The following is a 23,944-nucleotide window of genomic DNA, read 5'->3' on the forward strand; positions in this document are numbered from 1 at the left end:
TTGATCGCCGCAGGGATGGATCAGGGGCCGCCTGAACTTGGATAGGCGGGACCGCTGTCAATGTAGTGGTCGCAGAGGCCGGCAGGATTGCTGGTAGATTGGATTGGATTGGATTTGTTTATTGTCACGTGTACCGAGGTACAGTGAAAAGTATTTTTCTGCAAGCAGCTCAACAGATCATTCAGTACATGGGAAGAAAAGGGAATTAATTGGTGGTCTCGTGGTAGGGCACGTCCAGAGGAAGCATTGTGGGTGGCGGGGCATTTCGGTCAGGTGGCGGGCGTGGAACTCTACGCAGTGCCCGTCTGTTGCGTCGTAGCAAGGGGCCATAAGCCATGAGGACGAGGAATGATCTCGGGCCACTTGCTTGACCACCACAGCTGTGGCTGACCAGCCGCCGTCAGGCAACTTTACACGAACACGATCAGTTGGGACCAGCTCGGGTAGATCGGTGGCATGAGCATCATATACTGATTTCTGTTGGGCACGAGACTGCTGCATTTTTTGTACGACCGTGAGGTGGTCAAGGTCTGGATCATGGATGGCTGGAACCGTGGTCCTCAGAGTGCGATTCATGGGAATCTGCGCTGGAGACAACCCAGTGGACAGCGGGGTTTCTCTGTATGCCAGCAGGGCCAGGTTGAAGTCGGAGCCTGAGTCTGCAGCCTTGCATAGGAACCTCTTAACAATATGGACCCCTTTCTCGGCCTTCCCGTTTGACTGCGGGTAGTGGGGGCTGGAGGTTACGTGCCGGAAGTTGTAGGACTGTGCAAAATCAGACCATTCCTGGCTGTAAAAACAGGGACCATTGTCACTCATCACCGTGAGCGGTATCCCATGCCTGGCGAACGTTTCTTTGCAGGCTTTGATCACTGCCTTCGACGTGAGTTCGGACAGTTTCACCACTTCTGGGTAACTGGAGAAGTAGTTGACCAGGAGGACGTAGTCACGTCCCTTGGCGTGGAAAAGGTCAACACCGACTTTGGACCATGGGGAGGTTGCTGCAAAGTTTCTTTGGGTTGAGCTGGCTGAAATTTCTGACATGTGGGGCAGTTGAGGACCACGTTGGCAATGTCCTGGCTGATGCCCGGCCAATAGACTGCCTCCCGAGCTCTGCGATGGCATTCCTCGACCCCCAGGTGCCCCTCATGGAGTTGGCCGAGCACCATAGCTCGCATGCTCTGAGGAATCACGATCCTGTCGATCTTCATGAGGATGCCGTCCACCACCGTCAGGTCATCCTTGACATTGTAGAACTGGGGACATTGTCCCTTCTAACAGCCATTTGTACGGTGCGGCATCACCCGCTGTAGCAGAGGATCCTTGGCCGTTTCCTCACGAATTTGGAGCACCCTCTCATCAGAGGCCGGAAGGTTGGAAGCACACAATTGCACCTGCGCGTCGATTTGGCACACAAAATCAGTTTGTTGACAGGGTGTGGTAATGGACCTGGAAAGGGCATCTGCAACAATGAGCTCTTTGCCTGGCGTGTAGACAAGTTCAAAGTCATAGTGGCGTAGCTTGAGAAGGATTCGCTGTAACCGAGGTGTCATGCCATTTAAATCCTTCTGGATTATGTGGACTAGTGGCCTGTGGTCCGTCTCTACCGTGAATTTTGGCAGGCCATAGACATAGTCGTGAAACTTGTCAATTCCTGTTAGGAGGCCCAGGCATTCCTTCTCAATCTGAGCGTACCGTTGCTCAGTGGGTGTCATGGCTCTGTAGGCATATGCAACTGGATCCCAGGACGAGGAATCATCCCGTTGGAGGAGCACCGCCCCAATGCCATCCTGGCTTGCGTCAGTGGATATCTTGGTCTTCTTGGTTGGTTCGAAGAACGCCAGAACCGGGGCAGTGTTGAGCTTCGCCCTCAGTTCACGCCATTCCTTTTCATGCGCGGGCAGCCACTGGAATTCCGTTGACTTTTTGACGAGATGGCGGAGGGCTGTGGTGTGGGACGCCATATTGGGAATGAATTTCACGAGGTAGTTGACCATCCCAAGAAAGCGGAGGACCGCCTTCTAGTCCTCCGCGGTCTTCATGGCGTTGATCGCCGAAACCTCATCAGCATCTGGCCGCACGCCTTGCTGCGAGATGTGGTCACCAAGGAATTTGATGCCTGATTGATCGAACGAGCACTTGGCCCTGTTGAGCTGGAGACCATGCTCATGGATTCTCTGGAGTACCTGCTTGAGGCGAGCGATGTGTTCTTGGGGAGTAGTGGACCAGATGATGACATCGTCAACATACAGTCGCATCCCCTCGATACCCTCCATCATCTGTTCCATGATGCGGTGAAATACCTCTGAGGCAGTGATGATGCCAAAAGGCATCCGGTTGTAGCAGTAGCGACTGAACGGGGTATTGAATGTGCACAGCTTGCGACTGGATGCGTCCAGCTGTATAAGCCAGAACCCCTTGGAGGTGTAAAGAATTTGGCATGAGCCATCTTGCTGGTCAACTCTTCTCGTTTTGGTATCGGGTAATGCTCCCGCATGATGTTGCGGTTTAGATCCTTGGGGTCGATGCAGATCCGAAGCCCCCCTGACGGTTTCTTGACGTAGACCATGGAGCTTACCCAGGCCGTGGGTTCTGTGACCTTTGATATGATGCCCTAGTCCTGGAGGTCCTGTAATTGCTGCTTGAGGCTATCCTTGAGGGGGGCCAGCACCCGACATGGTGCATGAATTACAGGGGTGGCGTTCGGTTTGAGCAGGATTTTGTATCGGTATGGGAGCGTGCCCATTCCATCAAACACGCTGTGGTACTGCGTGATGATGTCATCAATTTCAGCCTGGATGTTTTCATCAGGTGAGGCTGTCGCCTGTGAGGATGACATGGTGTGGACTCGCTGAACCAGGTTCAGGAGCTTGCAGGCCCGAGCACCGAGCAGGGATGCTCTGTCAGGTCCCACGATCTCAAACCACAGCGTTGCTTTAATCGACTTATTGGACACTCCGAGTTGGCACAAGCCACTGGCAGCTATGGCATTGCCATTGTAGTCAAGGAGCTGGCAGGCCGGTGGAAGAATACTTGGTCTGACGTGGATCGTGTAGAGATCGGATTTCGAGATGAGGTTCGCCGATGCGCCGGTGTCCAGTTTGAACCGGATGCGAGCCTTGTTAACTGTGAGGAAAGCACACCACTCATCGTCAGGATCCACGCTGAGGATCGAGAGGTGCTTCACTATCTTGGAGAAAGGCAGCGCATGCTTCGTAATGATGCCCACCTCGTGTGGGGATTTGAGGCACTCAGCATCAGGATCTGTTGGGCTGTCGGGATCGGAATCTGGCATGCCTTGCTGTATTGAACGGACACTTCTGCGCCATGGCTGGGATCGCTGGCTGCTGGGCAGTGGAGCAGATCTGCAAAGGGCTGCGTAGTGGCCAAGCTTGCCACACTGTAGACACCGTTGTGATTTTGCCGGACATTGCCGCTTTAAATGGGCGGAGCCACAATTCGGACACGTCATGACGCCAACGTCAGCACGTTTCGTGCGCCATCGCGCATGCGCAGTGCAGTCGAACGACTGTCCAGTCTGGTTGTCGGTCTCTCCGTCCCCTCGGTCGTGGCGCGCATGCGCAGTGGCCCGGGAAAATGGCCACTCTCGTCGATGCTTAGGCCCTGCATTTGTGCGATGGCCTGCACCCGTTCCGCCTCGTGGGAGGCTAGCTTTGCCGTTTCTGCCACCCCCATGTGGGAGTACCGATTGTTAGCATGTTCGTGGACAACGCACGTTTTGATGACGATGGTGAGGGTGAGCTGCTTGACTTTCAGGAGCTGCTGGTGAAGGGAATCGGAGTGGACCCCAAAAACAATCTGATCCCGGATCATGGAATCAGTTGTCCAGTCATAGTTACATGACTGCGCGAGGATGCGGAGATGGGTCAAAAAGGACTGAAAAGGTTCATCCTTACCCTGAAGCCTCTGCTGGAAAACGTACCGTTCAAACCTCTCATTCACCTTAAGGTCGCAGTGGCTGTCGAACTTCAGCAGGACTGTTTTAAATTTCGTCTTGTTTTTGCCTTCAGCGAATGTAAGGGAGTTGTAGATGTGGATGGCGTGGTCCCCCGCTGTGGAGAGGAATAGTGCGATCTTCCTGGCATCCGATGTTACCTCGAGGTTGGTGGCTTGGATATATAGTAGGAACATTTTGTTTGAAGATTTTCCAATTTGCACCGAGGTTTCTGGTGATGCGGAGCTGCGGAGGAGAGTGGACATTTTCCATGTCACCGGATGGCTGTTTGCTGGTCAACGCAGAGTCACTCAAGGTAGGTCCGTCAAATTGCAGTATCACTCACTGATACCATGATGTGTTGGGCAGGCTGCGTCGATGTGGACTGCACTTGATGGAGTGTAGCGAGAGACAGACCCCTAACACTGGATAAGGTGCAACACAGTTTTATTTAATGTCTTAACTAATATACATGTTCAACTGTGGGTTGACACAATGATGACTTGACTGGAGACCTAGTACTAGCCTGACCAGACTTACTAGCTACCGCATGGTGTTTGCACTGGCTGGCTCACGAACTCTGACTGTCTCAGTGGCTGGGTCCCGAGAGAGCGGGAAACCTAGTGCCCTCTGGCTTTATAGTGGTAGTGTCCTGTCTGGTGATTGGCTGCTCTATTCTGGGTGCTTACTGGTCATCCTATGTGTTAATCATTGTCTGTCTGCACTCCATTATATACATAGATGTATATTATGACAGGGAGGTCAGTAGGGCATTAATTGGCGTGTGCCTATGATTTGGCACCAGTGCTGCCATTGTGAAATCCGATGCTCCAGCTAGCACTCTCTTCTAACTTCACACAGTTGACAATGTGTTCGGCAGCAGGAGGGAGCCCTCGCCAGCTCTATTTAAAGGGGCATCAACAACCTTCAGGTTAACTGCCGATTGCTCGCTACTGGATCTTACTGTGATTATAGCAGTAGTTTCCAGAATTGTTTCAGGTTGCTGAAGTACAGGACGTGGTTGGACCTTGTCCTGATTTAAAGCATTCTGCACATGTCACATGCTGCCAGGCATGGGATCAGCAGTTTGTATTAATACATGACAGGGAGAATGAGCGGAGCTGAAACATTGTGCGACAAGCGGTTAGAGTAGGAGAGCGCGAGAGGAGGGCTTCCAGTAAAAGGTCATTTCTGGCCTGGCTGTTCAGGGAGACATTCTCCCACCTCATCCTCAGGAAGGAAAGATGTGCAAAAATCTCCGTTTCACCAGGGAGGTCCTTGCTGAAATCAGCCATTAGCTGCAGATCAGTCAGAGAAAGGACGGCATTGCCTGCCAGAAGTTGTGAAGGTGGCCCTGTCCATGAACTTTGATATATCTGGCTCTTTCCAGGCTGAAGCAGGCGATGTTTGCAACATTTTCCTATTTGCTGTTAGTAGTTGTGTAAGGGAGACTGAACTGAATAGAATTTATTCTCTCCTTGTCAGAGAGAAGGGGGCGGAGTGAGCACTTGGCAGAGATTGCAGGCTTCCCCATCGAGCAGTCTCCCTATTGGCTGCACACACAAATTGGGCTGCAGTTTCCCGGCCCTGAGGTGGCAGGTTCGGAGGTGGGAGGCAGGAAGGCAGTGGGCGGTCATGACAGTACAGCTCCCCGATGCTTTCACGCTGCCAGGGAACTTTCCCAGGGACAGTTTTGGAAATGGGTTGGCTGCCTACTCCATGGAAGCGGACAGCCAACTTTCAGAGTTCAGGCCCCAGTTCGGGGGTTGAATGAACAAAAGGCTGCAGTCATGGCCCAGATCATTCCAGCAGATGCGCCCTGTGAGAATGCAGCACCACTTCCTTCCAATCCCAGGAATTTAACAGTATATCTTCAAAAAACAGAATATTCTTTTAGATTCTTGTACGGAATTTTCCTCTTTTGAAACTAAGTGCTGTGGGGAGGGTGGTGGTGGGGGGGTTCCCCAACACATTAGCACATTTTCTGGTGGCTGGCGTGGTGGGAAGTTGCACCCAATCACCTGCTCGGAAGCTCACAAATTATGCAGAAGCAAGTTTCTCCCTGAATTACGTGGCGGGTTGGCAGCTGATTCGCCCACCCCACCGTCACCTAGTGGGGTCAAAGGTCTGGAAGCCATATTTAAACAGCAACCATACTGGCACCCTCATTCTCTCCAGTCCAGCTTCATGAAGAAGACATTTCCAGATTGATGTGCAATCAATAACTACTGAAACAAGGATGTAGTCCGAATTGAAGGCTTTAATCAACAAGATGTTTCCCCAGCAGCTCGAGTACAGAAAGAGGCTGGCTGCTGGGAAACACTGGTTCTTATACCCTGCCTCACTGGGCGGAGCTACCTTACATTCTGACCAATGCAATGCAAACACTTGGCCCAATGAGCAACGAGCCTTCTCCACCAATGGTAGCTCACACTCCCAGGTACCTTAGTACCTCTAGTCATACTACCACATTCACCCCTTGTTGAGAAAGGAACCGGGGGAGGGGGGGGGAGAGACTGCTCGGGCGTCCAGCCATGACTGGTAGTCCGGTGCGGGTGGGATAATTGACTGGTAGTATGACTAGTGATATGGGACTATACCTCACTTGAACGGTGGCTGCCCACTGGCCCGTAACTATGTACAGAGTAATGAATTGTGTTATACACATGGCGCACTGGCCCGTAACTATTAACAGAGACAGAAAAAAAATCCATTAATAGTTCACATCGACTCGATCAGACTCGGGGGCCTTGGACCTCCTCTGCGACCGACGGAGCTTCGGCGGAGATGTTGATGGAGATGCGGGCGTCCTTGACTCTGGGGGCAATGATCCGGTACTTGTGGAGGTTTCAACGCCCCTAGACGATGCTGGTGGGGGCCGGGCCGTGGGGGGGGGGGGGGGCGTCTAGTCCTCCAGGCGGCGCAGGTGAGGGGGTTGGCGAGCCAGGGAGGGGAACACCTCCAGGGTGCAGTTGCCGCATAGACTGTGGGGAAAAGGGTTGTCCAGGGAGGGGGGCTATGTTGAGAGGTGCTGGCGGGGGTGTGGGTGGGGCTGGTGATGAGGGGGATGGAGGGGATTCCATCCCCCTCATCACCAGCAAAGAGACCGTGTCTTGTCGGCCGTTGAGGTACTCCACATACGCATATTGCGGGTTAGCGTGGAGCAGCTGGACCGTCTTGACCAACAGATCCGATTTGTGCACCCGTACGTGCTTCCGGAGCAGGATGGGCCCGGGGACTGCCAGCCAGGTCGGGAGCGGGGTCCCCAAGAAAGGCGTTCGTGAGGAGTTTGATTAGTAGACGTGCAGAGTCGAGACCGGATGGAGTGGAGGGCGTCTGGGAGGACCTCCTGCCAGCGGGAGACTGGGAGATTTCTGGACCGTAGGGCCAGTAGAATGGTTTTCCAGACCGTACCGTTCTCCCTCTCGACCTGTCCGTTACTCCGAGGGTTAGAACTGGTCGTCCTGCTCGAGGCAATGCCCTTGCTGAGCAGTAATTGACGCAGTTCGTCACTCATAAAGGAGGACCCCCTATCACTGTGTATGCAGGCGGGGAATCCGAACAGGAGAAAATGCTGTGGAGGGCTTTAATGATGGTGGTTGTGGTCATGTCGGGGCAGGGAATGGCAAACGGCAAACGGGAGTACTCGTCAATCACGTTGAGGAAGTACGTGTTGAGGTTGGTAGAGGGGAGGGGACCTTTGAAGTCCATGCTGAGGTGTTGAAAGGGACGGGAAGCCTTTATCAGATGCGCTTTTTCGGGGCGGTAGAAGTGCGGCTTGCACTCCGCGCAGATGTGGCAGTTTCTGCTGACTATTCCTGACCTCCTCGATGGAGTAGAGCAAGTTGCGGGTCTTCGCGAAATGGAAGAAGCGGGTGACCCCCAGGTGGCAGAGTTCCTCGTGGAGGGCTCAGAGGCGGTCCACTTGCGCGGTGGCACAGGTGCCGCAGGATAGGGCATCGGGAGGCTCGTTTAGCTTCCCAGGGTGATACAAGATATCGGAGTTGTAGGTGGATAACTCGATCCACTACCGCAAGATCTTGTCATTTTTAATCTTGCCCCGCTGTGCATTGTCGAACATGAAGGCCACCGACCGTTGGTCTGTGAGGAGGGTAAACCTCTTGCTGGCCAGGTAATGCCTCCAATGTCGCACAGCTTCTACTATGGCCTGTGCTTCCTTCTCGACCAAGGAGTGGCGGATTTCGGAAGCATGGAGGGTACGGGAGAAGAAGGCCACGGGTCTGCCCGCTTGGTTGAGGGTGGCCGCCAGAACTACATCGGACGCGTCTCTCTCGACCTGGAAGGGGAGGGACTCATCGATAGCTCACATCGTGGCCTTTGCAATATCTGCTTTGATGCGGCTAAAGGCCTGGCGGGCTTCCATCGACAGGAGGAACGTGGCTGATTGGATGAGGGGATGGGCTTTGTCGGTGTAATTGAGGACCCAATGGGCGTAATATGAAAAGAAGCCAAGACAGCGCTTGAGGGCTTTGGGGGAGGGGGAGCTCCATCAGGGGGCGCATGTGTTCCGGGTCGGGGCCTATTATTCCGTTACACACTACGTAGCCGAGGATGGCTAGACGGTCGGTGCTAAACACGCATTTGTCCTTGTTGTAGGTCAGGTTCAGGAGCTTGGAGGGTACGCGAGAAGAAGGCCACGGGTCTGCCCGCTTGGTTGAGGGTGGCTGCCAGAGCTACGTCAGACGCGTCGCTCTCGAACTGGAAGGGGAGGGACTCGTCGATGGCGCGCATCGTGGCCTTTGCGATATCCGCTTTGATGCGGCTGAAGGCCTGGCGGGCCTCCGTCGACAGGGGGAAAGTGGTAGTTTGTATAAGGGAAAGGGCTTTGTCGGCATAGTTGGGGACCCACTGAGCATAATAAGAGAAGAACCCGAGGCAGCGCTTCAGGGCCTTGGAGCAGTGGGGGAGGGGGAGCTCCATCAGGGGGCGCATGCGTTCCGGGTCAGGGCCTATCACTCCATTTCGCACAACGAAGCCGAGGATGTCTAGGCGGTCGGTGCTGAACACGCATTTTTCTTTGTTATAGGTCAAATTCAGGAGTTTTGCGGTTTGGAGGAATTTGCGGAGGTTGGTGTCATGGTCCTGCTGATTGTGGCCACAGATGGTGACATTATCGAGATATGGGAAAGTTGCCCGTAAACTGTATCGGTCGACCATTCGGTCCATCTCTCGTTGGAAGACCGAGACCCCGTTTGTGACACCGAAGGGAACCCTTAAAAAGTGGTAGAGCCGCCTGTCCGCCTCGAACGCAGTGTACTTGCGATCGCTCGCGCGGATGGGGAGCTGGTGGAAGGCAGACTTCAGGTCTACCGTGGAGAAGACCTTGTACTGTGCAATCCTGTTGACCAGGTCGGATATATGGGGGAGAGGGTACGCGTCCAGCTGCGTAAACCTGTTGATGGTCTGACTGTAGTCTATGACCATCCTATTCTTCTCCCCAGTCTTTACCACCAGAACTTGTGATCGCCAGGGGCTGTTACTAGCCTCGATGACCCCTTCCTTCAGAAGCCGTTGGACCTCTGACCTGATGAAGACCCGGTCCTGGGCACTGTATCGTCTGCTCCAAGTGGCGACAGGTTTGCAATCCGGGGTGAGGTTTGCAAACAAGGACGGGGGATCGACTTTGAGTGCCGCGAGGTTGCAGACAGTGAGGGGAGGTATAGCGCTGCCGAATTTAAATGTTAGGCTCTGGAGGTTACACTGGAAGTCTAACCCCAGGCATGTGGCCACGCAGAGGTGGGGGAGAACGTCGAGCCTATAATTTTTCAAACTCCCTCCCCTGGACTGTAAGGTTCGCTATACAATACCCCGTGATCTCAATCGAATGGGAGCCAGAGGCCAAGGAGATTTTTTGATTGACGGGATGGACAGGAAGAGAGCAGCGTCTTACCGTGTCAGGGTGTATGAAACTCTCCGTGCTCCCGGAGTCCAGCAGGCAGGACGTTTAATGCCCGTTGAGCAGGACCTTCGTCGTCGCCGTAGAGAGGGTGCGGGGTTGAGACTAGTCCAAGGTGACTGATGCGAGTCGTGGCAGAAGATCGGCGTCATCATTGGGCAGTGCGTAGTCACCCGTGCCGTGGTCCTCGGAGTCGGTCCAAGGTGGCGACGGCCACTGGTCGCACATGGCGGGGATGGACAAAATGGCGGCGCCCGTCCCCCGCATGTGGCATCGGAAGCACAAGATGGCGGCGCCCAGAGGCCGCACATGGCATTTGGGGATGGGGACGGAGAAGTTCACGGGCCGCACGGAGCCCTCGGAGAGAGACGGGGCGGCGTCCCGCAGTCGCTGCCCGGGACCGCCTTGGCTTAGCAGACCGACAGAAAATGGCCCTTCTTACCGCAGTCCTTGCACATTGCCAATTGGGCTGGGCAATGCTGTAGGGGGTGTTTTGCCTGTCCACAAAAGTGGCAACGGGGCCCAGCGGGGTTTCCAGCGCAGCGCAGGCCGGAGGTGATTCAGAGTCCGTAGGGGAAGGGGAAGCTGAATTCCACGCCGACCAGGGGGCCGCCGCGCGGTCGGGGGCGTATGAACGGGTGTTTCTGTTAGCAACATCTAGAGAGTTCGCGAGGGCCCGTGCCTCCGTGAGGCTCAAAGTTTCCTTCTCTAACAGTCTCTGGCGGATTTGTGGGGACTGCATACCCGCAACAAAGGCATCTCAGATTAACAGTTCGGTGTGCTCATTAGCAGACACTTCCGGGCAGCCGCAGTTCGTCCCCAGTACAAGGAGCGCACGGTAAAAATCGTCTAACGACTCACCAGAGGTCTGCTGCCTCGTAGCCAGCAAGTGCCGAGCGTAAACTTGATTCACCGGTCGGATGTAGTGTCCTTTTAGCAGTTCCATAGCGGAGACGTAGTCGGACATGTCTTCGATGAGCGAGTAGATGGCGGGACCTACGCACGAGAGCAGGATGTGCAGCTTCTGCTCCCTCGTCGGTACGTTTTCTGCCGTGCTGAGGTAGCTATTGAAACAAGCTGGCTAATGCTTGAACGTAGCTGCTGCGTTAGCTGCATGGGGGCTGAGGCATAGATACTCCGGCTTGATGCGGAGCTCTATCTTTTGAAATCTTGTTGATTAAATTGATGCGCAATCAATAACTACTGAAATGAGGATGTAGTCCGACTTGAAGGCTTTAATCAACAAGATGTTTTCCCAGCAGCTCGAGTACAGAAAGAAGCTGGATGCTGGGAAACACGGGTTCTTATACCCCGCCTCACTGGGCGGAGCTACCTTACATTCTGACCAATGAAATGCAAACACTTGGGCCAATGAGCAGCAGGCCTTCTCCACCCAGGTACCGTAGTACGTCTAATCATACTACCACCCAGATGGAATCATCAGGGAAGAAAATTGCCCCAAAATGTACAATGGCGCCCTTGAGGCCCTGTTCAATAGTGTGTGGCAACAATAAAATATGCTCTACCCCAGGGATGGCTCCAGAAAGTTCACTGGGAGCCTATAGCAAGGGTGGTCAGTGCATCGGCCAACCACCTGAGAAATGCAATGAGTGTAGCAAGAGGGTGAATGACCTAATCTGCTTCGCAACGATTAGTCAACTTTCAGTTCAGCCCAATCTCACAATGGCAACATGCACACAGAGGGTTACAATACTGACAGAGCACACGCTGTATTAGCAGGTCACACAACACCACTGATTGCCTCACAAGCACTTCACCAAAATCTCATCTGTCGTACTGCATTCCACCCTCAGCTCTAACTGGGGACGGTTCAGCACACACTGCAGGAACTCAGGGCGGGATTCTCCCCTACCCGGCAGGGTGGGCTGTACCGGCACCGAGGAGTAGTCTGAACCACTCCGGCATCGGTCCGCACGGAAGGTGCGGAATCCTCCAACTCGTGCCAAGAAGCCTCCGCCGGCTGGCGCGAGTTGGTGCATGTGTGGGAGCGGCAGCATGTGCTGCTGTGATCCCATCGCATGCGCAGAGGGATTCTTCGCGCCGCCATGGCAGACGTTTACAGCGGCCGGCATGGAGGGAAAGAGTCACAGGTCCGCCCACTGATCGGTGGCCCCGGTCGTGGGCCAGGCCACCATGGGGGCACCCACTGGGGCCAGATCCCCCTGCCCCCCCCCCCTCCCCCCGAGGACTCCGCAGGCCGTCCACAAAGCCAGGTCTGGACCTTGTTTGATTTACGCCGGTGGGACTGGCTGAAAATGGGCGGCCACTCGACCCATCGCGGAGTGGAGGATCGCTGAGGGGGGCCACTGCCAACGGTCCCCAACGCGATTCCCGCCCCTGCCGTAAAACCGGTGGTGGAGAATCCGGCAGCCGGCGGCGGGGCAGCGGGGCGGGATTCATGCCAACGCATGGTGATTCTCTGACCCGGCGGGGGGTGGGAGAATCCCACTCCCAAGCTTCTCAACCTCTACTCTATCGCTTCTCATCACATTCCATGCATTTTTTGCCATGGAGGCCAAGCTTGCCCACTAAAAGAAGGAGGATCCCAGACTGGAGGAGGGAGGGTCGAGGAGCTGAGCAAATTTGAGGAAGGCACAATTGACTTCTGTGCTGTATTGTTCTTTGTTCTTTCGGGTTTTGGCCAAGGTTTGTATCATGACCGGTTCAGGCTTGGAGGGCCGAAGGGCCTGTTCCTTTGCTCTATTGTTCCTTGTTCTCAACAAGCCAGTCCATGAGTTGATCACATCCTGACATTTTCAATGAGTGAATTGCAATGTCGTATTCATTCTGTTCATTAACTAAATATTTCCCCACTCTCTTACAGGTTCAGCCACTCCTCAAGCCCAACATAAGTTCAAGCTCCAAGGCAGCTCAGTTGAGGAAGCTAGGAAGCCATTAGAAGGAGACCCGCCACTGTGTTCACCTGCAGCGTCCACCAGTTCAGAAACACACACACTGGTGCATCATGGATCTAGGTTAGACTCGGGGTCACATTCTGAGAAACATCTCACTGGCACATCTCCGCGGCAGTCAAAGGTAGTGGCAGCCCATGTCTCTGGCCTCTGGCACTTGGAGGACCTCTGGAGATCAACCACTCATTGAGTCCAAGTCTGATGCTGAGCTTCTGTAAAAGGCCATGTCACACCTGCTGGAGATGCAACACCAGGCTGTGGAATATCCGGGAGACTTGCGAGAGGCAATCAACAGACTAGAGCAAAGGATGGAGGAGTCCGTCCATCTTCTGTTTGATGTCTGGTTCCAACGTGCAAAGACCTTGAGGTCTCTATGGGAGACCTTGGTCCAACAGAACCTGCTGGAGTTGCACTCCATAACCATAGGAATTGGTGGGATCTATCAGAGATGGGTGGCGGGAGCAGGGCATCTGGACCAGTCCCCAAGGTCCCCTTCTCAGAGAGTCATCAGCCCTTGGGCACCCACAGGGAGGAGGACCAGCAGCTGGACACGTGACTTGGAGAGAGTCCAGTCGATCTTAGTCCCCTCTGCCTGTGACCTCAATACCTCCAGCTGAACAGGTCAAGGAAGGGGGACCTGCCCCACTGCAGGAGACACAAAGCAAGCTGGGGCCCTCCAGACCTCAGACCTCCAGAAGATGCCTGCCAAAGTCATTGCAGTTAACAGGGAGTACCAGTCACTAGGCTGCCTCTACCTCTGATGCCGTTGTTGGGGTTGCACCTAGACAGGCAGTAGGATTAGAAAAAATTGGAAGCTTTGAAATTACCTCTTTGTCAACAGTGTTTAATAACTGTTAAGATAATGCACCTTTGTAAATGCATGTGTTGTTCATGAGAATGGACTTGCTATTTGAAAGTGTTGTTCATGTATATAAAGGGGCTAGTTTAGCACAGTGGGCTAAATAGCTGACTTGAAATGCAGAACAATGCCAGCAGCGTGGGTTCAATTCCCGTACTGGCCTCCCCGAACAGGCACCGGAATGTGGTGACTAGGGGCTTTTCACAGTAACTTCATTGAAGCCTACTTGTGACAATAAGTGATTAGTATTATTATCTATGTGCCTTCTTATGGTGGAGGTGATCACCTCTCTTTGTGAGCTTTACATTTATGTGATGTGCAGCTGATTCATGATAGTTACATTACCCTTGTGTAGTGTCAGGAAATGTGTCTAACTCTTTACTGAAGTGTCTGCAAAGTGCGTTACCACCCATACTCCTTTCAAGACACCATGAAGTTAGGTATCCTTACTCACCTTGGATGGGGAGCTGTAACCGTCTCTCCAAATGAGAAATTTGCCTTCATTGGTAGCACCAAAGCACAAGACCTGCATCCATGATGCTCTCTCCAACCATACACACATCTCAGTGTCCACAGAAATCTTCTCATTAAGGTGGCCACCATTGCATCAAGCCTCTTGATGCAGTGTCAGTGCTGTAATGGTGACTATCACTGCCCAGAGTGCACCAATAGAGGGTTTGCTACTGACCTTACCAATGAATAGGGCCTCGTGAATGATGAGTGTTGAAGGTCGAATGCTGAACTTGTTCTTGATATCGCCAGTTGTAAAGGGCTTTCAGTCCACTTGCATAGCTCTAAAGAACAGAGGGAATGTGATTGTGTCCATTGACTGTGCCTTAATCATCGTGGAATATTGTGGCTATCGCTGTGGCATTGGACAGCCCTTCCACCTTTTTCTTACTTGGAAGGAGACGATCATCTCCAAATTCAGGTTCCTGACTTTCCTGCTCTTCATCATTCAAGGAGTTCTCACCTTCTTTCACGTCTCCCTCAGGCTAGGAATCCCCCCCCCATTTGAATTGCCATGTTATGGGGTGCACAACAAACCATGATGATGTGGGACACTCTCTGGAGAGAACTGAATACTCCATCTGAGTGGTTCAAACATCGGAAGCGTGCATTCAGAATGCCAATGGCCTGCTTGATGATGGATCATTTTGTCTCATACCTCGTTATACCTCTCCTTCGAGTACTCAGTGGATGACACACTGGTGTCATGGGCCATTGTTTCAGCAAATACCCCTTATTCCCAAGCAGCCATCCCTGTATTTTGAATCTGTAAGGCAATTGGGAATGACTCAGGGTGTCTGAGTCATGGGAACTCCCAGGGTACCTCACGTAAGCGTGTATGATGTGCTCCTGATGATCACACATCAATTGAATGTTCAGAAAGTGGAACCCTTTCCTATTAATGAACATCAGGGGTTTGTGCGATGAAGCTCTCAGAGCCAAATCAGTGCAATCGATTGTGTCCTCCTTACACCCATATGGCTGGTGTCGCTCTGCGCAACTACGGATCATGGTGGGCGGTCAGTGGGTTGTGCAGCAGGATTGCTGTCGTGCAGGTCGCACCGATGTGCCTGGATACCCCGGGCTGGATTCTCCGATTCTGGGGCTACGTCCTCATGCTGGCTTGGGAACGGTGGTGTTTTACGTCAGAGAAAATGGCGTAAAATACCACCGATTCCCCATTTTGCTGAGGGCTAGCATGCCAGCTGTGTAGAACACCCGCCTGTAGCTGCCGATAGAGCCTGTAGAATTGCTGGGTCCATGGCTGTGCATGCGCACACCGGCGGCCTGCAGCGGCCGTGCCGTGCTACACGGCAAAGGCCGCTCACGGACACGGCCCGCAAAATAGTGCCCCCTTCTTGACTGGCTTGCGTGCCCCAGACCACCCACCTTAGTGTCCCCAGCCCCTAATAAAGTGCCCTTTGCCCACGGATTGGCCGTCCCCCGACTGTGGAGACGTTGGACTAAGTCCGCAGCCGCCACGCCGAGTTCCCGACGGGTGAGACCATGAGAGACCCACACCGTTGGGAACTCGGCCGGTCGGGGGCGGAGCATTGGATGGAGGGCCTCAGGTAATGTCCTGAGCCCCGTCGAGACGTGATGCTTTGGTCGGGAACTATGATTCTCCGGCCGATTGCTGAACGCGATTTTGCCATCGGCAACCGGAGAATCCAGCCCCCCATTCCTAGTGGGATACCCCAACTGCACGGCACATTCCCTGGTCATACCCCCCCCTCCCTTCACGCTATTCCCCCCGGCCCTGCCAGACCCCCTTGCCCCCAGCCAGCCCCGCCAGAGGTAGGACCAACAGCACTAGGTCATGCCTCTGGGAACATGTCCTACCTGGTCTCTCTCTCCCTCAGTAGCCATGGCACCTGTTTCACGATTTTTAAAACCACAAGTGAACCTCCCATCAATAATTCCTCCTGGGCGAGGCCGAGCATCGCAGGACAATACCTGTTAATGATATGCCAACGCGTTTACTGTATGTGCAGCGTAGAATGCTTTCACGCCTCTGTCGAGGCACCAGAGCATGACATTCCGTTGGGTGGAAGGCATTGGCCTTTATTTTCAACTTACGCCGTATCCTCTGTCCGATTGCGATTTACATTTCTGGCATTGGCTGACAGAGAATCCTGCCCTTGATCTTTTCTGAGTGACATTTGTTGATTGGACTTGTGTGCCCCAAATTTTGTAAATGGGTATCACATCATCTGGTTGGACTGTGTAACAGACGATTATCTGAAAAAGAACAATGTACAGGGTTATGTGGAGAATACAGGAGAATGGCACATTCCGAGAGATGGTGCATACACAATGCGCCAAATGGCCTCTTTCTGCACTTTTAGGAATTCTGTAACCATCATAATAACAAACACATGCTTTCTTCCGGCACTCCCAGGGAAAACCCGAGTGAGCACTTTTCTCAAGATGGCACATATCATGCAAGCTTCCAGCGCTAATATTGATCTAGATATTGTGACCATGAACACAGAAAGTAATAATTTCACTGCAATTGCTATGGCGTCAAGGATTAGTACTTTCACTAAAGAACTACAAATTAATCACAAAAATTAGTTGGTAATGTGATTTAATACAAGCTGCTTCGTTAGACCATATGTTCATAAATGAAAAATAAGTTTTAATAAAATTTGTTAGCAAAGATTGTGTTCTTCTTAAGACATCCAGTTGGAGCAGTCACATCCAAGTATCATTCAGCATTCAATCTATCCCATATTTGACCTGGAAGTAAAGGTAGAAACATAAGTGTACAAGTAACTGCTCCGCCTTGCTCCTACTCTGACCTTTCTGTCCTCAGTCTGCTACTGCTGCATCTATGAAAGTCAATGCAAACTCAAGAGGCAGCATCTCATCTTTTGCCTGGACAGTTTACAGTCTTCGAGACTCAACACTGAATTCAAGAATTTTAGGTCATTATCTCTACCCACACTTTGTTTTATGGCTGTCACTTATTTTGCGTTCAGACGACAGTTATCCTGCCATTTACACCTCCTCTAGAACCATATATTATTTCTTTACGGCGTCAACACGGCCCCAGGATCAGCAATTTTGGCCCCTACAGGGGGCCAGCAGGGCACTGGAGCAGTTCACGCCGCTCCAGCTACTGATCCGGCCATGGAATGGGCGCCGGGGAATGCGGGCATTCACAGTGGGTCCGGCGCGAACCCGCGCATGTGCAGTCCCACCAGCGAAATTTCCGTGCATGCGCAGTGTCTCCCTTGTCTGCGCCAGCCCCGACACAATATGGCGCAGGAGTACAGCCCGCGCGGAAGAAAGGAGGCCGGGAGACAGAGAGGACGGCACGCCGATCGGTGTGTCCCGATCGCAGGCCAGACCACATCGGAGGCCCCCCTCCGGGGTCAGACTCCCCCTCACCCCGCCACAGGCTGCCCCTGGACCCTTAAACGGCGCGGTCCGACCGGCTCAGAGCATGTTAGAACGGCACCGGTGTGACTCGGGTTTTTTGTACAGTCGCTTGGCCTATCCAGGCCGTAGAATCGTGGGGGGGGGGGGGGGGCCGCGTAGAGCAGCCCTCGACCAACACCGTGTTGACCACGGCAGCCCCAATGGTGCCGATTCTCCGCTCTGCTGAGATTCGCGACCCGGCGTTGGGGCGGAGTGGCGCGATTTGCGCGGCTCCCCGGCGATTCTCCGACCCAGCGCAGGGTCGGAGAATCCCGCCCAAGTTTCTAAATTTTCTCAGTTTTGATGAAAGGTCACAGACCTGAAACATAAACTATGGGTTTCTCTCTTCACAGGTCCTACCAGACCTGCAGTACCTTCAGCATTTTCTGTTTTATTTCAGATTTATTTCCCAGTCTTTTGCTTTTCCATATGCCAGCCTTCGTTCCTAATCCTTTGCTATCCTTATCTAACCAAAGTCTTTCCATGTTAGTCTTGAATATTTCAATTGATGTAGCCTCATAGCATTTTGGAAGAATAGAAACAATGGGCGCAACTCACCCGAAGTACCTCCACGTCAGTCTTCGGGTGGGTTTGGTACGGTGTTTTCCGGGGTTTGGTACGGTGTTTCCCGGGGTTTGGTACGGTGTTTCCCGGGGTTTGGCACGGTGTTTCCCGGTGGCTGCAGCACCAAGAAACATTTTGCAATTAAACGGCACTTTGTTGGTTTTGTTGGCCTTGGGGAGATTCCGTTCTGGAGACTGAAGCTCGCCGGCAGGAAAGGTGCCTCACAGACTGGGGCACCACGTTGGAAGGCTGCCCCGATCTCACCCCCCCCACCCCACTTTCTGACACTCCCCTTCCTTTTCCGACCACCCCTTATGCCCCCCAAACTTTGGGGAGTCCCCAGGGAACCCACCATTCATCCACCCTCTACCTAGTAAGGTCCTCTCCCAGGCCCGATCCCTAGCATTGCCAACCTGGCATCCAGGTATCTTGGCACTGCTGGCCTGGCTGTGCCACCTGGGCACCCTGGCAGTTCCAGGGTGGCACTGACAGAGTGCCTGGGTGAAACTGCCAGGCTGCCAGTCTGGCAGTGCCATGATGCCCGGGTGCCAGAAGGAGAAGCAAGGTACCATCCTGCCCTGTCCCTGACCAGGCGACCCCCCCCCCCCCCCCAAGGTGCTGGTACACCTGGTCCATGTTTGAGTGGACTAGACTAAACGGTGGCCATTACGAGATGTCACAGTCGGGGCTGTTGAGTCCTGGCCACCAGAAAATCTGGCGAACATATATTTAAATAAGCCGTACGGCTCATTTAAATATCCTGATCTGGGTCACACATAGTGAGGTCAGGATCCAGATCGCAACGTTTTGCGATATTCCGTTGAATCTCGAGAGTTTTGAGCGTCGCAAGATTGATGGCGAGATTTCACAGTCTCAGCCCAACACCAAGTCGGGCTGTTGAATCGGGCCCATAAAAACTTGGACAATAGAAGCAGGAGGAGGCCAGGCCACCTTTAAGCCTGCTCCGCCATTCATTACCATCCAACTCAAACCTGTTCCTACCTTCCCCCTAAATCCTTTGATCCCTTTCGCGCCACGAGCTATATCTAACTGTTTCTTAAAAACATGCAGGGGTAGATTCTCTGTTCTGGAGACTAAATGCTGCCGCCGGTGTGGTGAATGTAAAGCACTATTAATTCACCAATATACTGTGTTGCATTATGCCATGCTATTAACCCTGTGGGCTCCATCAATGGGCCACTGTGTGGCTTCACCCACAGGGGGAGATGTGGAGCATGTACAGGCTCCACCCATGGCTCCACCCCTTATAGAAAGTATAAGAGCAGCAGACCTGCGGGACCGCCTTCAGTAATGTACCAGTCGCAGGCAGGCAAAGTTGTAAGCTGACTCAAACCACTGTTTACTTCGACTCGAGTCTCCGAGTGAATTGATGGTCGCATCAATTTAATCAGCTTAGAGAACTACTATGGAGTCAGCCCTCAAACCTGACAGACTGGAACTCGATCCACAGGCCGCGGAGGCGAAATAAATTTTTTCATATTGGCTTCGTGTTTCAAGGCCTACCTTGCAGCGTCGTCGACATCATCCGTCACGGACGAACAGAGATTGAGTCTTCTCCACGCACGGGTGAGCCATCGCATTTCTGCCCAACTCGACGAAGCCGCCTCCTATACTGAGGCCCTCGTGACACTCGAATGCATCTATGTGCGGCCTGTGAATGAAGTCTACGCGCGACATATCTTCACTACTCGCCGCCAGCACCCTGGGGAGTCGCTAGATGACTATCTGCGCGACCTCAAAGCCCTCGCACGCGACTGTAACTATCAGGCTGTTACAGCCACTCAGCACATGGAACTCGCAGTCCGAGACGTTTACGTTGCGGGGTCCGATCGAACTATGTGAGGCAGCGCATGCTCGATAAAGGGGCCCAGGACCTGGATGACACGGTAAAACTGGCGACCTCACTGGAGGTCGATTTTCAGAGTCTCATTGCGTTCCCAGCCAATCACGCGACCCCCTCGTGGGCCCCTGACCAGAGACTACCCCAGGCCTGCGCCGCGCGGCTGCCTGGCCACAATGGGGGGCTATCTTGCCATTTTTGCGGCCAGCCGCAACACCCACAGAAACAATACCCGGCCCGCAACACGAACTGCAGCAGCTGCGGGCGAAAAGGACATTTCGCAAAGGTCTGCCTGGCCAAGCCCAAACACTCGAACTCGAACACACAAACTCGATTCACCGATTCTCAGGCACGCAGACCCCATAATGTGGCAGCGTGTCTGCCGACCCGACTCTGCACAACACGTGCAACTCACGGGGGCCGCCATCTCGGCAATCCTCCCCCACGCGGCCAGCCACATGCGATCCATGGGAGCCGCCGTCTTGGGCGCCATCTTCCTCGCCGCCCGCCACGTGCGATCAACAGGGGCCGCCATCTTGGCCATCACCCGCTACGCTGCTCAACGCATACGATCTGCACAGACAGTCATCGCGGGGCTGCCCCACCACGGGCCGACTATGCCCAACTCAATGCAGTCACCTTGGACCAGTCAAGACCCAAGCACCTCAAGAGCTCCATGATGGCCGTCTGGGTTAACGGATACGGGACACCCTGCCTGTTCGATTCCGGGAGCACCGAGAGCTTTGTCCACCCGGATCTGGTAAGATGCTGTTTGCTCCCGATATTCCCGACACAACAAACAATCTCCCTCGCCTCTGGGTCGCACTCAATACAAATCCAAGGGCGCACTACCGCAACCTTAACGATACAGGGCGCCGAGTATACCAATTTTCAATTGTACGTGCTCCCAGACCTCTGCGCCCCTGTACTCTTAGGACTCGATTTTCAGTGCAATCTCAGGAGCCTAACTCTTAGTTTTGGCGGACCCCTGCCTCCGCTCACTATATGCAGCCTCGCAACACTAAAAATCGACCCCCCTCCCCTCTTCGCTAACCTCACCGTGGATTGCAAGCCAGTAGCCACTCGAAGCAGGAGGTATAGTCTGCAGGACAGGGCATTTATTAGGTCCGAGGTCCGGCGTGTCTTGCGGGAAGGAGTCAAAGAAGCCAGCAATAGCTCCAGGAGAGCTCAGGTGGTGGTCGTCAAGACCGGGGAAACGTTCCGGATGGTGGTTGATTACAACCAGACCATTAACCGGTTCACGCACCTCGATGCGTACCCCCTCCCTCGAATTGCAGACATGGTGAATCAGATCACGCACTACCGCGTGTTCTCCACGGTGGATCTGAAGTCTGCATACCACCAGCTCCCAATCCGCCCGGAGGACCGCCACTACACGGCGTTTGAGGCAGACGGCCGGCTCTTTCATTTCCTCCAGGTCCACTTTGGCATCCAACGAGCGATGGACCGAATGGTGGACCAGTACGGGCTGCGGGCCACGTTTCCGTACTTGAACAACGTCACCATCTGCGGCCATGATCAGCAGTACCACGACGCCAACCTCTATCGATTTCTCCAAACCGCCCAAAAATTTAACCTCACTTACAACAAGGAGAAATGCATTTTCCGCACTACCAGGTTAGCCATCTTCAGCTATGTCGTGGAAAACAGGGTCCTGAGGCCCGACCCTGACTGTATGCACCCCCTTCTCCAACCCCCCCTCCCTTACTGTCCCAAGGCCCTCAAGAGGTGCCGTGGATTTTTTTCCTATTACACCCAGTGGGTCCCCCAGTATGCAGACAAAGCCTGCCCGCTATTTAAAGCCACCCTTTTCCCACTGTCAGCCGAGGCTCGCCAGGCCTTCTACTGCATCAAGGCGGACATCGGCAAAGCCACCATGAGTGCGGTGGATGAGTCTGTCCCCTTCCAGGTGGAGAGCGACGCTTCAGAGGTCGCTCTCGCCGCCACACTGAACCAAGCAGGCAGGCCGGTAGCATTTTTTTCACGCACTCTCTCCACCTCTGAACTTTGACACTCCTCGGTCGAAAAGGAAGCTCAAGCCATCGTGGAAGCCGTGCGGCACTGGAGGCACTACCTCGCTGGTAGGAGGTTTACCCTCATCACCGACCAAAGATCGGTTGCCTTCATGTTTGATCATTCGCAGCAGGGCAAGATCATAGAATTTACAGTGCAGAAGGAGGCCTCTCGGCCTCGGCCGAGTCTGCACCGGCTCTTCGAAAGAGCAACCTACCCGAGGTCAACACCTCCACCCTATCCCCATAACCCAGTAACCCACCCAACACTAAGGGCAATTTTGGACACTAAGGGCAATTTATCATGGCCAATCCACCTAACCTGCACATCTTTGGACTGTGGGAGGAAACCGGAGCACCCGGAGGAAACCCACGCAGACACGGGGAGGATGTGCAGACTTCGCACAGACAGTGACCCAAGCCGGAATTGAGCCTGGGACCCTGGAGCTGTGAAGCAATTATGCTATCCACAATGCTACCGTGCCGCCCTATCAAAAATGATAAGATCTTGAGGTGGAGGATTGAACACTCCACCTATAATTACGATATAGTATATTGTCCTGGGAAGCTCAGCGAGCCCCCAGATGCCCTGTCCTGCGGCACATGCGCCGGCGCACAAGACGAGCGACTACAGGCTATCCACAACGACCTCTGCCACCCGGGGGTCACCCGGCTCGCCCATTACCTCAAGGCCCGCAAGCTGCCCTTCTCCACCGAGGAGGTCAAAGCTGTAACCAGTGTAAACCGCACTCCTATCGACCAGATAAGGCCTACCTGGTAAAGGCTTCCCGGCCCTTTGAGCGCCTCAGTATTGATTTGAAAGGGCCCCTCCCCTCAAATAATCGCAATACCTATTTCCTTAACATTATAGATGAGTTCTCCCGTTTCCCGTTTGCCATCCCATGCCCCGACATGACCAACCCCACCGGTATCAGAGCCCTGCACAGCATCTTCACACTGTTTGGTTTCCCCAATTATGTCCACAGTGACAGGGGTTCGTCCTTCATGAGCGACGAACTGCGTCAGTACCTGCTCAGTAAGGGCATCGCCTGGAGCAGGACTACCAGCTACAACCCCAGGGGTAACGGGCAGGTGGAGAGGGAGAACGCGATGGTCTGGAAGACCGTCCTACTGACCCTACGGTCCAGGAATCTCCCGGTTTCCCACTGGCAGGATGTCCTCCCCGATGCGCTCCACGCTATTAGGTCCCTCCTTTGCACGGCCACAATGCAGACTCCTCATGACCGCTTGTTTATCTTCTATAGGGGAACTACCACAGGGGCCTCGCTTCCGCCCTGGCTGAGGTCACCAGGCCTTGTCCTCCTACGGAAACACGTTCGGACCCATAAGACCGACCCCCTGGCAGAGAAGGTCCAGCTCCTGCACTCGAACCCACACTATGCATACGTAGAACACCCCGACGGCCGGCAGGATACCGTCTCCCTCCGAGACCTGGCTCCTGCAGGCTCCTCCACCACTACCACTAATGTACCCCCCCCCCCAACACTATACCCCGCCCAACCCCCCCGTGTCCTGCACCGCTGCACCTATTTGGTTTCCACGCTCCCTTCCATTCGGCACACCAGTCCGCAGGAACGAAGCTTCGGAAGAACCACCCCCAGAGTCCACCACCAGGCACACACCGAACACACTTCCACAGCCACCCGAAGCGGCTGCGACACCAATGCTTCGTCAGTCACAATGTACGATCCAGGCGCCAGACCGACTGAATTTGTGAACCCGTCATCCCCACCGGACTTAATTTATTGTTACAGGGGGTGAATGTGGTGAATGTATAAGCACTATTCATTCACCAGTATACTGTGTTGCCTTATGCCATGCCATTAACCCTGTGTGCTCCCTCTCTATGGGCCACTGTGTGGCTT

Source organism: Scyliorhinus canicula, chromosome 10 (genome assembly GCF_902713615.1).
Source record: "Scyliorhinus canicula chromosome 10, sScyCan1.1, whole genome shotgun sequence".
NCBI classification, from domain to species: domain Eukaryota; kingdom Metazoa; phylum Chordata; class Chondrichthyes; order Carcharhiniformes; family Scyliorhinidae; genus Scyliorhinus; species Scyliorhinus canicula.